General features: G+C 35.7%; 1 long non-coding RNA gene across 1 annotated transcript in view; it reads right to left on the reverse strand.

The window, feature by feature from the left end:
* LOC123384468 overlaps window positions 1–19378 on the reverse strand; it is a 126245-nt gene extending 106867 nt beyond the window's left edge. The window contains exons 1-2 of the long non-coding RNA XR_006595584.1: window positions 19297–19378; window positions 19134–19185 (exon numbers count right to left, since the gene is read on the reverse strand). This is a non-coding gene — a long non-coding RNA (uncharacterized LOC123384468). The remainder of the gene's footprint in view (window positions 1–19133; window positions 19186–19296) is intronic.
* Window positions 19379–20030: the final 652 nt, after the last annotated feature.

Below are 20030 nucleotides of genomic sequence, written 5' to 3' on the forward strand. Positions count from 1 at the left end.
TTTACATTAGAGTTTACTCCTGGTTATATGTTCTATGGGTTTGGAGAAATATATAATGATATATGTACATCATTAAGGTATCACCATAGTATATTCACTGTCTTCAAAATCCTCTGTACTTAACCTATTCAATCCTTCCCCTCCATCCAACCCCTTGCAACCACAAATCCTTTTGCTGTCTCCATAGTTTTGCCTTTTTAAGAATGTCATATAGTTGGAATCACACATATGTAGCATTCCTTTCCCTAGTAATATGCATTTAAGTTTTCTATAATTTCTTTTCATGGTTTAATAGCCCATTTATTTTTAGTAAGAATAATATTCCATTGTCTGGATGTACTATATTTTATTTATCCATTCACCTACTGAAAGATGTCTGTGTTACTTCTAAGTTTTGACAGTTATGAATAAAGCTCCTATAAACTTCCATATGTAAATTTTTCTGTGGACATAAGTCTTCACAAGTAGTATGACTGCTGGACCATAGGGTAGAGAGTGTGTAGTTTTGTAAGAAACCTTCATACTGTCTTCCAATATGGCTGAACCATTTTGCACTCCCACCAGCAAAGAATGAGAGTTCCTGTTGCTTCACATCCTTACCAGCATTTGGTGTCATTGGTGTCTGGATTTTGATTTTAGCCATTTTGATGGGTATGTAGTGGTATCTCATTGTTGTTTTAATTTACCGATGACATGTGGTCAGGAAGGTTCTTATTTGTTTGTTTCTTATTTTGTTTTGGGTTTTAGGTTTCATTTAAATTCTTGTTAGTAGCTAGAATGTATGGAACCACAAAAGACCCTAAATAGACAAAGTTACCTTTAAAAACAAAGCTGGAGGCATCACAATTCCGGATTTCAAGTTGTATTGCAAACCTTTACTGATCAAAACAGTATGGTACTATCACAAAAATAGACACATAGATCAATGAAACGGAATAGAAAACCCAGAAATGAACCCACAATTATATGGTCAATTAATCTTCGACAAAGGAGGTAAGAATATGCAATAGGAAAAACAACCTCTTCAACAAATGGTGTTGGGGAAACTGGACAGCTATATGCAAAAGAATGAAACTGAACCAGTTTCTTGCACCATACATAAAAATAAATTCAAAATAGATTAAAGACTTAAATGTGAGACCTGAAACCATAAAATCCTAGAGGAGAACACAGGCAAAACTTCTTTGATATCACATTGACATTGTCTCCTAAGGCAAGGGAAACAAAAGCCAAAAATAAACTATTGGGATTTCATCAAAATAAAAGTCTTCTGGGGGCAACTGGGTGGCTCAGCTGGTTAAGCGTCCAGCTCTTGATTTCGGTTCAGGTCATGATCTCACGGCTCTCAATTTCCAGCCCTGTGTGGGGCTCTGCACTGACAACACAGAGCCTGTTGGGATTCTCTGTCTCCCTCTTTCTCAGTCCCTCCCCCACTCATTCTCTCTCTCTCTCTCTCTCTCTCTCTCTCTCTCTCTCTCTCTCTCTCTCTCTCTCTCAAAAATAAACATTTAAAAATATTTTTAAATAAAAATAAAACAAATTAAAGAAAAATAAAAAGTTCTGTATGGCAAAGGAAAAACAGTCAACAAAACTAAAAGGAGTATCTTTCAATATAGTTATTTGCCACCTGTATATCTTTTTTGGTGAGGTGTCTCTTAATGTCCTTGCTCATTTTTGAAAAGCGTTTACTTACTTATTTTGAGTGAGAGAGTGTGAACAGGGGAGGAGCAGGGAGAGAGGGAGTCCCAAGCAGCCTCCTTATCACTAGCACAGAGCCCAATGCAGGGCTCAATCTCATGAATGGTGAGATCATGGAGTCAGGTGCTTACCAGACTGAGCCACCTAGGTGCCCTGGTTTTTGTCCATTTTTAAATTGGGTTGTTATTTTTCTTATTATTGAATTTTAAGATTTCTTTTTGCATGTTTTGGATAATACTCCTTTACAGACATGTATTTTGCAAAACACTAATATTTTTTAAAAGTAATAGATCTTTGAAAATTTGTAGATTGTGTCAAGACTCATGCATGAAAAGGCTTAGATGGCCACATCAGAAGTGTCTCAGACTCTTGTTTCAGTGATATTTTAGCCCAATGATATTCAAAGCATTAGACTGAAATTATTTATATTGATGTGAATCCCTGATAGAACAGTTGGCTCTGAAGTCATCTAACATTTTGTAGCAAAGCTGTGCCCTCTTCAATAAGTACATCATCACCATCTGAAAACCAACATATATCTTTACATTTGTAAGTAGTGAATTCTAAATGTCTTACCATGGAGGACCTATGGACTGGGCTATCCAAGTCCTTACTGTAAATTGGGCATTAGCAGATCCATCTGCCACATCACTGAAGATGCCCAGAAGCACTTTCTGTGCTTGTCCCTGAAAAATTTGATCAGGCCCTGAATGGCACAAGGAACTTGTCCATCTTTTTAACATGATAACAGCTATCCTACAACTGACCTTCTCTTTGGCCCCTCACCCAGAATTCCCTAAGTACTGTTAATTGATAAGAAAAAAACATTTTAACTCTGGTTTACAGATAAGGCTGCGCAGTATGCAAGCACCAACCAAGAGGGGATCTTTTTAGCATTATTTCCTAAACACAAATGCCCTGAAGAAAAGTGAAGAAGAGAAATCCTGCCTGTGGGAATAACTATGCAGTATGTGTCATTTTAATGGGAAATCAAAATAGCCTGAGGTAAGGACCTATACTTCTAAATGGACAATGGCTAAACTACCAGTCACTTAATGGGGACAGAATAAGGGCTTGGAAGCAATGTGACTAAGAAATTTGGGAAAAGAATGCACAAATGAGTCTAGAGCACTAAAAATGAACCCAGAGAATAAGAAAATTTGTGCCCCTTGTGAGTGGTCTTAAAAGAGCCTCCTTTCAGAGGATATTTCCTCTAATCAAGAAAACAAGATGGCTTTTGTACATGTTTCAGACATTCTTCTTTAACATTCACACCTCTGTTCCATCAGTGGACTCATAAATACATTGGCAAGTTGACAAGTCAGGTCAGGCTTGCATGGGCTCTACAACATTGGACTTTGCCATTACCCCAATGAAATGTCTAATGTTTCTGTTGAGAACCCAATGATAGCAATAGGAGCTACTGAACTTGAGAGAGGATTGCTTGATTACTAAATATCATGTATGTCATCATTGTATTTCATAAAATATTTCTTCTGACCAAGGGAATAACTTTTCAGAGAAAGAATAAGTCAGAGAAAGATACTAAGTCCATATAGTATGCTTTCTTCCTACCACTTACACCATAATCTGGAAGCAGATATTGAATATTCCATTATGGTGCTATGTGTGAAGACAATACTTTTCAAGGTTAGGGCATTGATTCAGGATGTGTTATCTAGCAGCTTTTCCTTCCATAGTCAAATTTTAAAGGCTCTGGACTTTAGGGATGAAAGCATGAAGAGCAACTATTATTACTCAAGTAATTATTCACAAAACTTCCTTGTTGTCTTTTACTTTGGGCTGTACTCATAGGAGTTAGTATTAAAAAAAAAAATTGGAGATGGGGGAGCACCTGGGTGGCTCAGTCAGTTAAGCATCCAACTTCGGCCCAGGTTATGATCTCACAGTTCATGAGTTCGAGCCCTACGTCCAGCTCTGTGCTGACAGCTCAGAGCATAAAGCCTGCTTCAGATTCTGTGTCTCCTTCTCTCTCTCTGCCCCTTCCCTGCTCACACTGTCTCTCTCTCAACAATAAATATTAAAAAAAATAAAGAAATGTTTTAACGAATTCTACCAGAGAACAAAGTAGCTGCACTGAATTGAAAGTTGAGATTCTCACCTAACCTTTTTTGTGCTTTATGACTTCATGACCCTGGGTGAAACAGTTAAAAAAGGAATTTCTGTGTTGGTTTGCAATAATTTTCACTGCTACCAAGATGAAACATAGTTTCAGAGAAACTAGGAGAATAAAGAAGTAGGGGAAACCCCTTGTAACTTTACCTTGAAAGTCTAGGTTCAGTATTAAAGATAAATAAAAGTTCAGATCTCTACTAATAAAGTTGACTTACCATTATGAGCAAAGAACCCTCAAGAAACTGGGGTGCTGGACAAATGCTAACCAAATACCAAATAAATATTCCAGGAGGTAATCAGAAATTCCCAAAGAAGGCCACTTACAGAACACCACTGCAAAAAACATTATTAGAAGTGAGCACTGTAGCCTATCCCTGTATTTATTTCCTTGATGGAATTGGCAAATGTCTAGTTGTTTTAACTAGTTCTCGTTTTATTTCCTTAGTCTTTTTGCCTGAAATAATAGATAATAGTTACGTATTTATAAGTATATATTTAAAGATAAAGTAAGGGTGAAGAAAATTTGTTTTAGTCCACAGATTTACTGTCAGGGTTGTTGCAGGACTAGAGGAAGGATGGCTATTGCTCAGAGGTGATAGACTTGGGGTCTCTTCCCTTTGCAGAGTGGATAAACACCTTTTTAAGCTACATGGACAGTAGCTACTGTATTATACAGGAGACATTTTTAGAAGTGTTTACATGGGAAGATGACCTGTGGATGTTAGATTATTAAAAGCAGAGACTTGTGTTAGCATTTGTTTTATTTATAGCTAACTAGTATGAAGTCCTCCATCCTAATGGACTGAATTTCCAATTTCCTATTATGGAATTACTCTCAATCCTTCAAAGTAATTCATTAACAGTTCATTGTTTTCATGGATAACAAATTATCTTAGCCTTTACTTCATCTTTAAATATTTGTCAATCTTCTTTGAATCTCTAGCACCTATCACAGTGTCTAGCATATGACAAATAGTTACAAAATGTTTGTTGAACTGAACTATAGTCAGTCATCCGCATGATGAAATTTTGAACCTGTCTTGTATTTTTGTTGCTTAATTAACTATGTAGTATTCAGAGAATGAATTCTGTATTGGTTCTGATTTCTTTTAGAATTTTTGTTGTCACAGAATATGAGATTTCTTCCGGACATTCCATAAAAAGTCAAAAAGAGGAAGTGACTCTGTAGGACAAAAAAAAAATGTGTTTTACACCCATAATTCTAGTTAGTCACACAAGAATATCATCTGCAACTGTATTTTTATGATGAAGTTCTAATTTTGCCTATTTTTTGTGTATTTCTAATGGTTCTTGCTTTGATATCTGTGGCAATGCTGTTCATCACAGAAGACTTTTAAAATGTTATTTTTGTTATTAATTATATACACAAGAATGAATGACTTCTGTTCCTTCATACTTTTAATTTAAATTCTATCTCACCTGACATGAAATACCAAGGAAAATGCAGTTTGTCATAGGTAATCAGAATTTTTCTCTTGGCCATTGAGCCACTTGATCTGTAAATCACTCAAAGTTTTCCCTCCTACTTACATTATTGGAATTGTAATCTTGCTTCTAAGTTTTAACTTCTTCCTGAATTAATCTGTATTCGGATTATCTTTATTCTCTGAAATTATTTATGGTTAGTTGCCTTATTTCTCTTATCACTTTTGACAAATAACAAGTTATTCTTTTTCACCTCTCTTAAGACAGTAAGATCTCTCTCTTTCCTTAACTATTTGACTATGCATTTATCCTAATAGTGGACTCTTCATTAAATTGTCCTGGCTTCTCTATGCTACGCATTGTCAACCTTTCTGTTTCCATTCCCCATCCCTTAAGAAAATTTACCTCACATTTAAGAGGAAGACTCACTTCTGTTTTGCAGAATGGCAATCCAAATTTCACCCTAACATAATTTTCTTACTAAATTTATTCCTGCCCCTTCACGACATGATTTATGTAATGAAGAAAATGGGAAGTGTTTCAAAGGTAGGAGCTAAATGGAAAAGTAAAAAAAAAAAATGTAAATAAATGCTAATCACATTTGTATAAAATTACCAACGCCTTTTCTTTCTTACCCTACACATTCTTTTTCTTACTTATTTATATCCTATCCCTATTTATATCTGATTCCTCACCTTCGCTCAATTTAAAGTTGCACAGGATTATTTATTAGACAGACAAAACATTTTGCTCTGGCCAGTCTCTAGTTTATTTTTTGCTTGTTACCTTCAAGTACTACTTTCCCTATATCTCTGAGCTTTTTCCTATAGACATCCAAGTATCACTCCCCCAACTCTAACTTATAGATATGCAGAAGTCGAGATAATGTTTAAAACCTCACTTGATAGGATAATGCTGATGAATCATCTTCCAAAGACCAACTGGTCTTTGTGGCAATCATTTGATGCATCCCAGTAGTCCAGTGTCTGGTTCTCCAAATAACATCCAATTAAACCAAAATTAAAAAGGTGAATCAGGGGCCTATGACATAGTTCAAATCATAGGTGTGATTTATTTTTAAGACTGCAGAGTGATTTAGAAAGGTAGTTTGGTAGACGCCCTCAGCTTGACAAAGATGTAAGAATCTTAAAAATACTGTCGCATAGTATTCTGACAAATCCAGAACAACTCTAAGTCTAGAAAAACAAGCATATTTTAAAATTAACTTTGAGGGGTGCCTGGGTGGCTCAGTCGGTTAAGCGTCCAACTTCCGCTTAGGTCATGATTTCACCGTCCATGAGTTCGAGCCCCGCGTCGGGCTCTGTGCTGACAGCTCAGAGCCTGGAGCCCGTTTCAGATTCTGTGTCTCCCTCTCTCTCTGCCCCTCCCCTGTTCATGCTCTGTCTCTCTGTCTCAAAAATAAATAAACGTTAAAAAAATTTTAAAAAAAAATTTAAAAAATTAACTTTGAGTCTGGCTTTTGTTGAATGAAGTTAGAGTCATAGGAAACCAGTTTTCCAAAGATATGTATTACAGAATATGTTGCAACTTATACCAAATTTATTGAGATTTTTCAAACTGCAAGATATTTTTTAAGCTCCCAAATTTCTATGGGTAGAAAGCTGCTTAGCTGCCAAAATAGTCCATCTCATACAAAAAAACGAAGGACATTACATAAGTTGAAATCAAGAGTCTAGATGGTAAAGTCAAGAGCCATGGAGAACAAAGGGATCCCCAGGGGTTAGTAGAAAACAATGGACCAAGGAACCATTTCCACAGAGCGGAAATGGACACTAACTGAGGAGCATTTCTTCTCCATGGATCAGGGCAGCAATGTTTATCCAGTGAAATTTCAGAATTGCAACAGAGCAGTGACTGTGCATGCTTCTCGTGTGGCTCTTTGACAACTGCAATATATTTTCTGGCTATGCAATCCGCATCTCACCACTGCATATTGGGTGGGGTGGGAAAGGGGCAGATAACTTGTCTTTTTAGTTAATAGATCTCTAAAATATGGAGAGATTTGTCTGGACATAATATGGGTCATACAGTTCTGGGCTTTGTACCTGATGCCATAATTAAATGAGTCTTTTGGGAATCCTTGAGTACAACAGAAGCACATTTCACATGTGAGAGGAATGTGAAACACCATGGCAGACGGGCAGACTGTAACAGAATGCAAAAAAAATGGCCATAAATTATTCTCTTCCCCAAATTCGTGCCTCTTTGCAATTTGCAATGTCATTTTTCAGCTACTTCCATCAAAAGATGGAAACTATTTCTTCATCCTGTAAGCTGGACTGGACTTTTTATCTCTTTGGCAAGTAAATCAAATGTAGGGGAAGCAACATGACATCAGTTCTGAAGCCAGGCCTCAAGACACTTTGCACACTTTTGTTTACACTTTTGGAACTCCACTGAGTTACCATGCGAACAACCCTAGCTGAATGTGTTGCATGAGTGACACATTATCTACACACCCCTATTTTAGTTGCAGCTAACTTCTGGCCAGTTCCCAGAAGCAGAGCTACTTAATTTGACAAGGCAACTGCAGATGTATCAGTGATCCCAGCCATGACCAGAATTGCCAGTGGAGTCAAGACTCAATAACTTCTGGCCATGATAAGTGGTTATTGTGAGATGTCACAAAGTTACTCTTTTAGGGTTTCTGGATCCAATTCCAATGTCAGAAAGTTGCCCCAACATACAAGACCAAGCAATTCTCAGACACCAGCTGAGAATTGAATTCAATTCTGACACTACCCAGAAATAGCATCAGATTCCACAGGTTAAACATTTAGTCTTACAGATTGCTCTCCACCCCCCAATGTCAGACACCAGTCACAAAGCTCTGTCTTTTACCTGTGTTTCTGACCAACTGGCTACAGATTAGAGGTTTCAACAACCTCTCCTTAGGTTCAATTAATTTGCAAGATCAGCTTACAGAACTTGAGGAAACACTTACGAATGCCAGGTTATTAAAGGGTATGATAAAGGTTATGAATCAATAGCCAGATGGAGAGATCCATAGAGCAACATCCTAAATAAAGGAGCTTCTGCTATTGTAGAGCTTGGGGACTGGCTCCATGGCATGTGGAAGCATTCTGGTTTTCTGAGCATGGAAGCTCTCCAAAAAGGGACCAAAGGCTGTCTTCTTGTTTCTTTATGGAGGCTCCATTACATAGTCATGATTGACTAAGTCATTGGCCATTGGCTGATTCAACCTCCAGCCCTTCTTCTACCCCTGATTTCCAGGGAGGGACCAAAATTTCCAAATCTCTAATCACAGAGCTGATACCCCTGGCAACCAGTCCCCACCTTTAGGTGGGGTTCAAAGGTCACCTTCATTAATAACAAGATGCCCATTTCACCTTTATGGCTTTGAAGCAATTTCAGGAACTGTGGGTGAGGATCAGCTATATCTGAATAATTTGAATGAGCAAATATATATTTCTATAAATTACTATATCACAGTTACTAAAACAACAACAACAACCACACACACACACACACACACACACACACACACACACAAAACTAATACACAGTATTCTTGGACAACTCAAGAGAATCAGTGATAAGTATAATACAAATGATAAAATAATTCAGCATGGTGGCAGAATATAAAATAAACAGACAAAAATCAACACATTTAATACATATAAAAAACAAAAATTTAAAGATTATAAGTGAGGAGAAAATATTTTTTATCTTATATTAGTTATAAATGGCTAAAATACTTAGATAAATGTAATAAGAAATGTGAAAACCTGCTGGTGAAAACTTAAAAATTCAAGCAATAACCTGCACAAATGGAGAGGCAATTACTGTTTTTGGAAAAGATGGCTCACTGAAGATGTTGGTTCCTCCTAAGTAATCAATCAATTTAATGCCATTTCAATAAAAATACCAATGTCAGAGCTTAGACAAGTTACTTCTGAAGTTTATATGAAAAATAAGTTTACATGGAAAATAAGCTTCCAATTATATCTAAAAATTCAAAGAAACAAGAGCAATAAAAGGTTAGCTAATTAATATGATACAAATCCTCTATAATTAAAAGCATAGTAGCACATGCAAATCAATGTTTATATGGCATTTTAATACACAATAAAGGAAGCATCTCATACATAAGTTAGGAATATAGTGGTTTTTAAAATATGTAAAGTTTGAAAACTTAAAGAGCCAACTAGACAAAGGTAAGAATGAATCCACATCTGATGCCATTCCCTAGAGTAATTTCCAAATGTATCTGAGATATAAATGCAAAGCATGATTCTACTTATATGAGATATTTAAAATAGTCAAATTCATAGGAGAGTGGAAGAATGGCATAAAGTTTCAGTTAAGCAAGATGAATAAGCTCTAGACATGTGTGTGCTATGCAATAATTTTAACCTATAGTTCAAAACACTGTATTGTACATTTTAAATTTTATTGAGAGAGTAGATCTCAGGTTCTGTTTTTAGCATAGAAAAATATAATTTTTTTTAATGTAAAGCAAAAAAAAATAGTAATTTATAACCTGGATGGGAAAGGCATTTTAATATTCTGTTAAAATCCAGAAGCAATAAAAGAACAGATGGCTAATTGAAACAATTAAAACGGTCTTTTTCATAGGGAAAAGAAGGCATAAGCAAAGTCAAAAGAAAACAGAGAGAAAAATATTTTCAGCCAATATAACATAAAAAGTAGATGAAAAAGCTAATTTACTTAATATATGAGATTTTTAAAAAGAAAATAAAATAATAAAACCAAGCCCCAAATCAAAAATTCTGCTCAAAAAGTCAATCCTCATGAAGATATAATTCACAAAGTAAGATTTATAGTCATTAACATGTAAAAACATATACAACTTTACTCATAATAAAATGCACAGAGTAAAATTAGACTCAGATACCATTTCTCTTGAAATTTTCAAAAAATTTAAAGCTACAGATCACACAGTCAGCAAGGCTGTGAGGAAAGCAGTAGTAATTTGTTGCCAAGAGAGTGCAGAGAAGTGGACCACACCCATGGCAGGGAATTTGGCAATTAATACAAAATTACCCTGTCTTACTCCTAAAAGCTCATCCTAAGTATATACCCCACATTATGGAATCATGTATGCACAAAGTTATTTGCAATGATATTATATGTAAAAGCAAATATTGGAAAAATATTAATGCTCATCCACAGGAGCCTAGGTACAAGCACTATGACAGGTATCTTACAATAAAGAAATACACTAATGTGAAAATAATTGGAAAGATCCACATGATCTGATTTGGAGTGATTTCCAGGATACGATGTTAAATTAATAAAAATACTTAAACATGAGAGAAAGCCCCATTATATCTCTGTATTTTCGTTCATTGAAACATCCCCTATATCTTTAAATAAATTTCCCTATTAAGTTTAAATCATTTCACATGAGCTTTAGTACTTGCAATCAAACATACTAAGAAAATTTTCAGTGTCTAGAATGATACACACTTTCACATTTTTCATTCTTCAAGGTAAGGTGAAATCAAAAACAGAACTTTAAGAAATCCCCTTCTCAATCTGATAACAGCTCCAACACCCTCAAGGGCATTCAGTGTTGAAGGAAGCAATTTTCTTCTTTTTTAATCTAATTTTCTCTTATTTTCCTTATCACTTCCCTTGTGCACTCTGTGTCCACCTTGCCAAGTGCCAACATTTACATGAATGTCTGAGTGTCAAGTGATGGGAGCAAGGTAAATAAAACATTACACTCTCCAGCAAGCCTGTCTGCATATTAATGGTGAAAGAAGTAGCTAAGATTTACTAAGAAACAACATAATTATTTTCTAAAATATAAGGCTTCCTGAAGTTACATTGGAAAAGAAAAAATAAAATGTGTCTTGTGAGATTATTTTTTTAAAGGAATCAGAGTTTGCTGATGGAAAATGGAATGTTTTTGAAGAATAATGTTATAGCAGTGAAAAAATAGTTGCAAAAAAAAAAGAATGATAATGCTACCTATCTCAAATTATTATGGCAATGATGGTTTACGTTGACATTGCCCCTACCACCTCTCAGCCGAAAGCAATGGTCAGATGGAAGAGGTGATTAGAGGAACCTGACCCTGTAATGTCTAATGAGACATTAATGAGGCAGTTCAAATTTCTACGTTAAAAACAATTGGGGTTATATCACATCCTCAGTTGGTAGAAAGAAAACAACTACAGAGTTGTCAAGGGAATTAACTCCTTTTATGTGGCGACATTCAGCCAAGGTCACACTCAAGCACACTTTTAGTAAATTCCCCAAGTTTTCCCACTCTTTTCCAATTTTCCACTGTTTCTCTACTACAGTAGTTGCGGTTTTCAAAAATCATCAGGGGAAATTTTGAATTCATGAGTTTTGGAAAGAAAGTTAGCTTCCGCATATTCCTAAGAATGTGATTTTGAGTGATTTTATGTCCCCTTGCAGTTTTAAATCTTTTAGAAAATGTCTAGGGAATACTGCTCAGTAACACTTTACTTCTTTTACAGCATTCACACTTTTGTTTATACAAACTATATGCAAAGAAACTTCATTAGGAAATTATTCAGCAGGTTTTTTGGCTATTTCCCATTTGGGGGCAATAGTAGAAAAAAGGTTTCCTAAAGAATGCAAGACAGTCAAAGGACTTTCAGAAGAAAATGAACACTTCTGGCATATTTTGTAAATGTGATTTATTGGCAAGCATAATTGTCATTTTAGTATTCACACCTATTTGGTGTTCTATGAAAGTTTAAAAACCAAGAAAAATGAAAAAGAAAAATTATTATTGTGGACAAAAACAATGAATGAGAAAAGAATGCAGTGCTAGGTATGAAAAGATTTGCCTTTCTACATTTTCATTATTTATTTAGGAAAAATTTTTTAATGTTTTATTTTTTTATTTTTGAGAGAGAGCATGAGTCAGGGAGGGGCAGAGAGAGAGGGAGACACAGAATCTGAAGCAGGCTCCAGGCTGTCAGCACAGAGCCCTTTGCGGGGTTCAAACCCACTACCACGACCTAAGCAGAAGTCAGATGCTTACCTAAGTAACTCACCTAGGCACACCTACATTTTCATAATTTAATCTCAGATATTCTAAAAATGTAAGGTGTTATTTTTTTTAATGCTGTTTGTTTTTATGACATTTAATTGACTTGAGAGTGTTTGTGTATAAACATTCTCTATCTTCTCTATTAAAATATTTATTTGTTACATTATTATCCCCAAGCAGCAAACACTGCCTCATGAAAAATCCAATTTTCTGTATTAACAAAGTGAAAAATCATCAAAGTTTGGTTTTAAATATTTAATCATTTTTAGTACTTAAAGGTTCAAGATATTAAGGGAACATTTGAACTTAACTTTTTAAAAAAGTGCTTATTTTTCTGACTTGAAAAGTAGTATCTGTATTTTATTTTTAAAAAAAATTTAATCTTTATTTATCTTTGAGAGAGAGAGAGAGACAGAGTGTGAGCAGAGGAGGGGCAGAGTGAGAGGGAGACACAGAATCTGAAGCAGGTTCCAGGTTCTGAGCTGTCAGCACAGAGCCCGATGCGGGGCTCAAACTCACAAACTGCAAGTTCGTGACCTGAGCTGAAGTTGGATGCTTAACCGACTGAGCCACCCAGGCGCCTCTGTATTTTATTTTTAATGAGTAGTCTAGCCTGTGCTTATAATTATATCATCTCTTAAAAACTGAAAGCAAATGTATTTAACAATTTCTGCAGTGACTGACGTAAGTGAATTCAGATGGGGTTATCCTAAATGTAAATCTATAATGATAGAGAGTTCTGCAGTTGTCCAGATTTCTTGCCGTTCTCCCGTAGCTAACTTATGATAAGAAATCGAATCTAATTTTACAGTTTGATGAGAAAAATGTGGCTACCCTAGAGAAAAAGTAAACACTTTAATTAGCCTGAGTCTCAGTGCATCCTTGGTTCCCAATGGCACTGAGCAATACAAGGTATTCTCAGTTCTCTATGCTCCTGGTTTCATTTATAATGAACATGAAGTGGGAAGGGAGCTACTATGAGGGTCAGCAGATACTTCTATGGTCTAATCACCAACTGAAATTTTCTCACTTTGCTCAAGACTATGTTGCTTCTATGGAAAGTACTTAATAGCTCCAGGCACAATCCTAGTTGTTCTGAACAGAACTAACTAGTTGCAGAATGAGCATTGTAACTTACAAACCAACACAAACTTTGAGCTATATAAATAAATGTCTTGGTTTTCTGACTGTCATTGAAAGACAAGTGATGTTGGAAGGAACCTAAATAATGTTGATGCCACTTCCTTGGCCTCTCAAAGTAATATCTAGTCACATGAAAATTATTTTAAATCTTTATTAACTGTCTACATTCTGTGCCAAGGTTTCTGATGATTTCTGAAGATCACTCTCAGGATTATGCATGTAAGCTGCGAAATTGTTGTTATAATAGAAATTTCATTGAACCTGTGAAAGTTTTAGTGAGGTGGGCACTTTCCAGAAATACTGTAAATGCAGAAAAGGGTAAGATCCTCCCCTGATGACTTATTGAGTACAGTGCACATAAATTAATCATTGTTGCCTCTGACATGATAAAGTTGTTTGGTACAAATAAGGGCATATATAAAATTGATGGGCAATTTCTTTAGAATTACAATTGAGAAGGGATGAGCTGCCAAGATGCCTTTTAAGAAGCAATCTCACAAATGTTCTCTTGGGCTGAAAATCTTGTCAGAAAATGTTAAACTCAGTCTCTGCTACTTTTTAAAACATGCATATCTAGATTACACATTCAACTGAAATCAGCCAAGAAATGTCACATTTCTATCCTTAATTATCCAAAACAGAATCAATTCAAGTAATATGGAAAGGGCCCCGGAATGGGAATTAGGAGTCTTGAGTTGTTATCTCAGCTCAACCTTTATCACTGTATGATCTTTGCCTGGACCCCAAACCTGTCTGGGCTCCATTCTCTCATCTATGAAGGAGAAGGCATGGTTTAAGTCAATGGTTTTCCACCTCACAGTTGGTTATGAGTTGAATTATGTCCCCCCAAATTCATATATTGAAGTCCTAACCCACACTACTTCAGAATGTGATCTTATTTGGAAATAAGGCCCTTGCAGATGCAATTAGTTGTATTAGGATGAGACCATTACTGGAGTAAGGTGGGCCCCTTGATACAATATAATTGGTTTCAATTGGGAATGACACAGAAAAGTGGGAAAACTACTTAAGCAAGAGGTGAGAATAGACATGTCAGTAAAATGCCAATTTTACTTTGATAAATTAAGATCATGTTTTATGAAAAGCATGACTAACTACTCTTTAATTATAAATAGCACAAATTAAAAAGTGTTTTGGGGACCATACTTACTTTAACTATTAAATGATCACAAGTCATTCTATATAGAGAAGTTTTTTTTTTTTTTTTTTTTTTTGATGGAAGAAAAATCCTAGCATATTTAGACAAAGATAGAACTCTACTGTGGTAGGCTGAATCATGGCCTCCAAAGACTTCTGGGTTCTAAACCTTGGAACTTGTGAATGTTACCTGGCATAGCAACAGGGCCTTTGCTGATATGATTCAAGTTAAGAATATTGCAAAGATTATCATGGAGTATCTTGTTAGGCCCTAAATGTAACTATAAGTGTCTATAAAAGAATGAAGAGGGGGGTGCCTGGGTAGCTCAGTTGGTTAAGTGCCCAACTTCAGCTCAGGTCATGATGTCACAGTTTGTGAGTTGGAGCCCCGTGTTGGGCTCTGTGCTGACAGCTCAACAGCTCTGAGCCTGGAACCTGCTTCATATTCTGTGTCTCCCCCTCTCTCTGCCCCTCCCCTGCTCGCACTCTGCATCTTTCTCTCTCAAAAATAAATACAATTAAAAAAAATGAGAGGGAATCTGATGGTAGAAGAGGTGTAGGAGATGTGATGACTGGACAGGAGATTGGTATGGTCATGAGCCCCAGCATACAGGAGTCCTCCCGAAGCTAGAGAACGGAAGGAAACAGATTCTCCCCTCAGAGCCTCCAAAAGGAACCTGCCCTACTGACACCTTGACTTCAGCCCAGTGGAAATGACTTCGGATTTCTGACCTCCAAAACTTCAAGAGAATAAATTTGTGTTGTTTTAAGCCACTGAAAGTGACAACACCAAGAGGAAAGTAATACATATAACATTTCTCACACTCCTCTCTGAATTAGGTCTTTTCCCAAACTGTATAACTCCTTCTCAGTCTCAGGCAATATAGGCAACTTTTAAGCAGTTGACTCCAATTCTTTATAACCCAATGGGCTACTTAAAAATTAATGAGTCATTAATAGGATAGCTTTTCCTCTCTGCTGTACTGTGAAGGTGGCAGTTTTCCACCTATTTAACCCAAAGTAATGAGACTAGACACATACTGTGTATGTCATGCATTACTAGGAGCACCACGAGTAAGAAATATGGGTGTCATTGATATACTCAATATATAGCGACAAGCTACTACTACTAAAACTGTCATTTAGGTGAAGTGATTTTGTGAAGCCTTTCAAATCATACTACTTATCTTGTACAAACAGATTTAAAATACTCTGAGCCACTGGAAATATATTTATTGAAATAATAGTATTCATTTTCTTTTTCAACCTAAAAATTCCATGCATTTTAAGAAAGCTCAATGAGTTTGGAATCAATAAGAAATACTGGCTATCCAGCTGCTGATTGTTGTTCATAAGAGTCAAAGTGGTTAAAGGAATGTATTTCCAAAAGATGAAAAGCTATTTTGAGGCTTGGCTCTCTTACTCTTGTTGAAATGGTCACTGTAGCAGATAATTCCACTGAGAAAGGGCAAACGGAGATCCATTTTTTTTTTGTTTGAGGAATTTAAGGTCATGCTATAATATTGGATTTGTTGATTTTTTTTTAATGGAGGGAGTTTTATTCTGTTATCATAATAATATCAACACATTATACTAAGAAAAATAACAAAATATGAAAAAGGAACAGATAAAAGGTAAAAACCCATGACAAAAAAAATTTGGAAAACAGGCAGAGGAAAACAGACACATTACAAACAGGGGGAAAAAAGTGCAAAATGATTGCAAACTTCTTGTTGGGAACAAACCAAGGAGAAGTCAATCAAACAATATTCTTAAAGCGATAAAAAACTATGCCAACACAAACTCAACAAAACCTCTCTAAAGGGTCCGTTAATCTTGTGAAAATCTTTCAAAGGCAAAATAAACAAATTATGTGTCCAGCAGACCTGTACTATTAGAAATGTTAAAGGAAGTTCAAGTGTGAAGCAAATGATAGCAGATGCAAATTAGTTCTATGAAAGGAATGAAGAGTTCTGGTAAATGCATGAGAAACAGAAGATAACTGTTTATTCAATTTCCTTAAAAGGTAATTAACCATTTAAAGGAAAAATAACAATATAACATGTGTTTTATAACATATATAGAAGTAGAAAGTATGATGATCGCACAAAAGATGGAAGAGGGTTCTGAAAGAATGTTGCCAAAATTTTGTCACACTATCCTCGAAATAATATTATCCTCTAAATAATATATGGAATATGGCAGAATAATATGATTTAGGGGATCCTGGATAATTTATTATTTATTGTAAGCATGAGAGAAATTACTAAAAGAACACATTAAATTTACATGTGTTATATGTCAAATACATTTCTATTAAAAAAGTCACTAAAATGGAAACAAAGAATAGTAATAATAGTCCAATAGTGAAGGCAAAATTGAATAGTAAAAATAATAGAAGACAAGAAGAGAAAAAGAAGAAGGAATAGATGGAATATATAGAAAACGAGTAGCAAGACAATAGACTTCAACTCCTATGTATTGATAATTACATTAAATAAAAATGGCCTAAATACTGCAAATAAAAATGTATATTCACTGCATTTTTTAATTTTTAACTTTTTAAAATTTTTAACTGCATTAAAAAAAAGCAAGACCATCTATATGCTATTGCAGGAATCATGCTTTAAATTAAAAACATACATATAAGTAAAATTAAAAGAATATGAAATAATATATGATACAAACTCTGATCATGAGAAAGCTGAAATGGCTTCATAAATATCACTCCAAGTAGATCTCAGAAAAAGGAATATTACAAAGGAGAAGGAAACATTTTATAATGTTAAAACCGTTATTATTCATAAATAAATAATTGTAAATGTGTATACCCTCAATAATTGTGTATCAAAGTACATGAGCAGAACAGAACTGAAGAATAAATAAAACTGCCATTGTTACTGAAAATCGCAACACTCTTTTCTCAATAATTTAAAAAATAATTAGACAGAAATTTAGTAGGAGAATACAAGATCTGAATATCACGATCAACCAAATTGACCTAATTATATTTTTAGACCATAACAACACTTTTAAAAGACTCTATTACTAAAACTCATTCAAAAACAAATACAAATCTCAATTGCCTGTTAATATATTAGAGAATATATTAAAGACGTTCACAATGAATAAACCTGGGCACAATGTTAACCCTAAACTCAGATAGCTTTACTAGAATACTCTATCTAATATTTAAGAGATAAACCAATCCTACAAAAAAATCTTTCATAAAAAAGAGAATATTCTCTGACTTATTTATTAGGTCAGCATTATCCTAACACCAAAAACAGGCAAAGACAGTATAAGAAAAAAAAAATTTTAAACTAACTTCCTCATGAATATAGATTCAAATATTCTTAGCAAAGTAATAGCAAATTGAATCCAGCCAAGTGGAATTTATCCATGCAGTGAAAGGTCAGTTTGGCATAAGAAAACCAAATCAATTTAATTTACCCCATTAACAGAATAAAGGAGAAAAGTCATATTATAATTTCAACTGATGCAGAGAAAGCATTTATCAAAATTATAAACCCATTTATGATAAAGTCTCAGAAAACTAGGAAAACCAAAAACATCTATCAAGCAAAAATAACCAACATCTATTTAATGATAAAGTAGTGAAAGCTTTCCCTCTATGACTGAAACACGGCAATTGGATTGTTATCCATTTGAAAAAAAAATTATCTTTATCTTATGTCAGACTCTGTACCCCCCCAAAAAAACAAAACAGAACAAAAACAAACAAACAAACAAAAAACAACCTCTAAATCATATTCTAAAACACTGTTAAAACTATAAAAACTTTTGTTGGAACACATAGGACATTATTTTTGCAAAGTCTGATTAGGCAAATATTCTTAAATAGTATGTAAATCTTAAAAGATAAAAACCGCATTAATTTGTTTCAAAATTTAAACTTCTCTTTAAAAGCCACTAGTAAGGAAATTAAAAGGCTAGCATTTACAATACTTATTTCAGCTGTGAAACTAATATCTAAGAATATACATATTTTATCTTCCATAGCTCAAAAATAAGAAAGCAAACAACCCAGTTGAAAAAAAATTCAAAAAGACAACCAAGGAATATTTTGAGGGTTATTTTTATGTGGATAAAATATTTTCATGTGTGAATATATTTTTACAGTGATACAACCCTTTTATATATTGATTCTGGAACAGGTTCTACAAACCCATGCCTTTGTCTAAATTCACGGAACTTAGAGCAAGTAAATTTTACTGTATTTAACTTGCTAAAAATATTTGAATAGGCAGTTCCAAAAAGAGATATGTAAACCAGTAACAAAAGATGTGCAACATCATTACAGTCAGGAAAATGCAAATTAAAACTACTCTACACCCATTATCATGGCTGAAATTTAAAGGGCTGAAAACATCTAGTGTTATCCGAAATGGCGTGGAGCAACTGGAATTTTCATTCTCTGAAGTTCCAAACATAAAATGGTACAACACTTTAGAAAATAGGTGATTTCACACAGAATTACATATACACTTACCACATGGCACGGTAGTTCAGCTCAGAAGCATTTCCTCAAGAGAAATAAAAACCTACATTTAAAGAAACTCAAATTTAAATACTGTCCCTATGGACTAGTGAATGGATAAACAAATTGTGGTCTATCTATACAATGGCATACAAGTTGGCAAATTAAAACTAACAATGTAGGGAGAGGTCGGAAGATGGCGGCGTCGGAGGACACTGGGCTCACCGCGCGTCCTGCTGATCACTTAGATTCCACCTACACCTGCCTAAATAACCCAGAAAACCGCGAGAGGATTAGCAGAACGGAGTCTCCTGAGCAGAGCGCAGATGAGAGGCCCATGGAAGAGGGTAGGAAGGGCGGAGAGGCAGTGCGCGCTCCACGGACTGGCGGGAGGGAGCCAGGGCTGAGGGGCAGCCTGCAGAGCCCCAGAGCCCCAGAGTCTGGCTGGCAAAAGCGGAGGGGCCTGACGGACTGTGTTCCGACAGCAAGCACGACTTAGCGTCTGGGAAGTCATAAATTAACAGCTCTGCTCGGGAAGCAGGAAGGCTGGAGGGCAAAGGGAGGGAGAGCTGCTGAGCCCCCGGACTACAGAGCTCAGTTTGGTGGGGAACAAAGGTGCTCGCCAGCGCCATCTCCCTCGCCCATCCCCCAGCCAAAATCCCAAAGGGAACCAGTTACTGCCAGGGAACTTGCTCGCTCCACACAACACCCAACTCTGTGCTTCTGCGGAGCCAAAGCTCCGGCAGCAGATCTGACTCCCTCCCGCTGCCACAGGGCCCCTCCTGAAGTGGATCACCCAAGGAGAAGCGATCTAAGCCTGCCCCTCCTGCCCCCGTGCACCTTGCCTACCCACCCCAGCTAATACACCAGATCCCCAGCACCACAAGCCTGGCAGTGTGCAAGAAGCCC

Source organism: Felis catus, chromosome A3 (genome assembly GCF_018350175.1).
Source record: "Felis catus isolate Fca126 chromosome A3, F.catus_Fca126_mat1.0, whole genome shotgun sequence".
Classification (NCBI taxonomy): Eukaryota; Metazoa; Chordata; class Mammalia; order Carnivora; family Felidae; genus Felis; species Felis catus.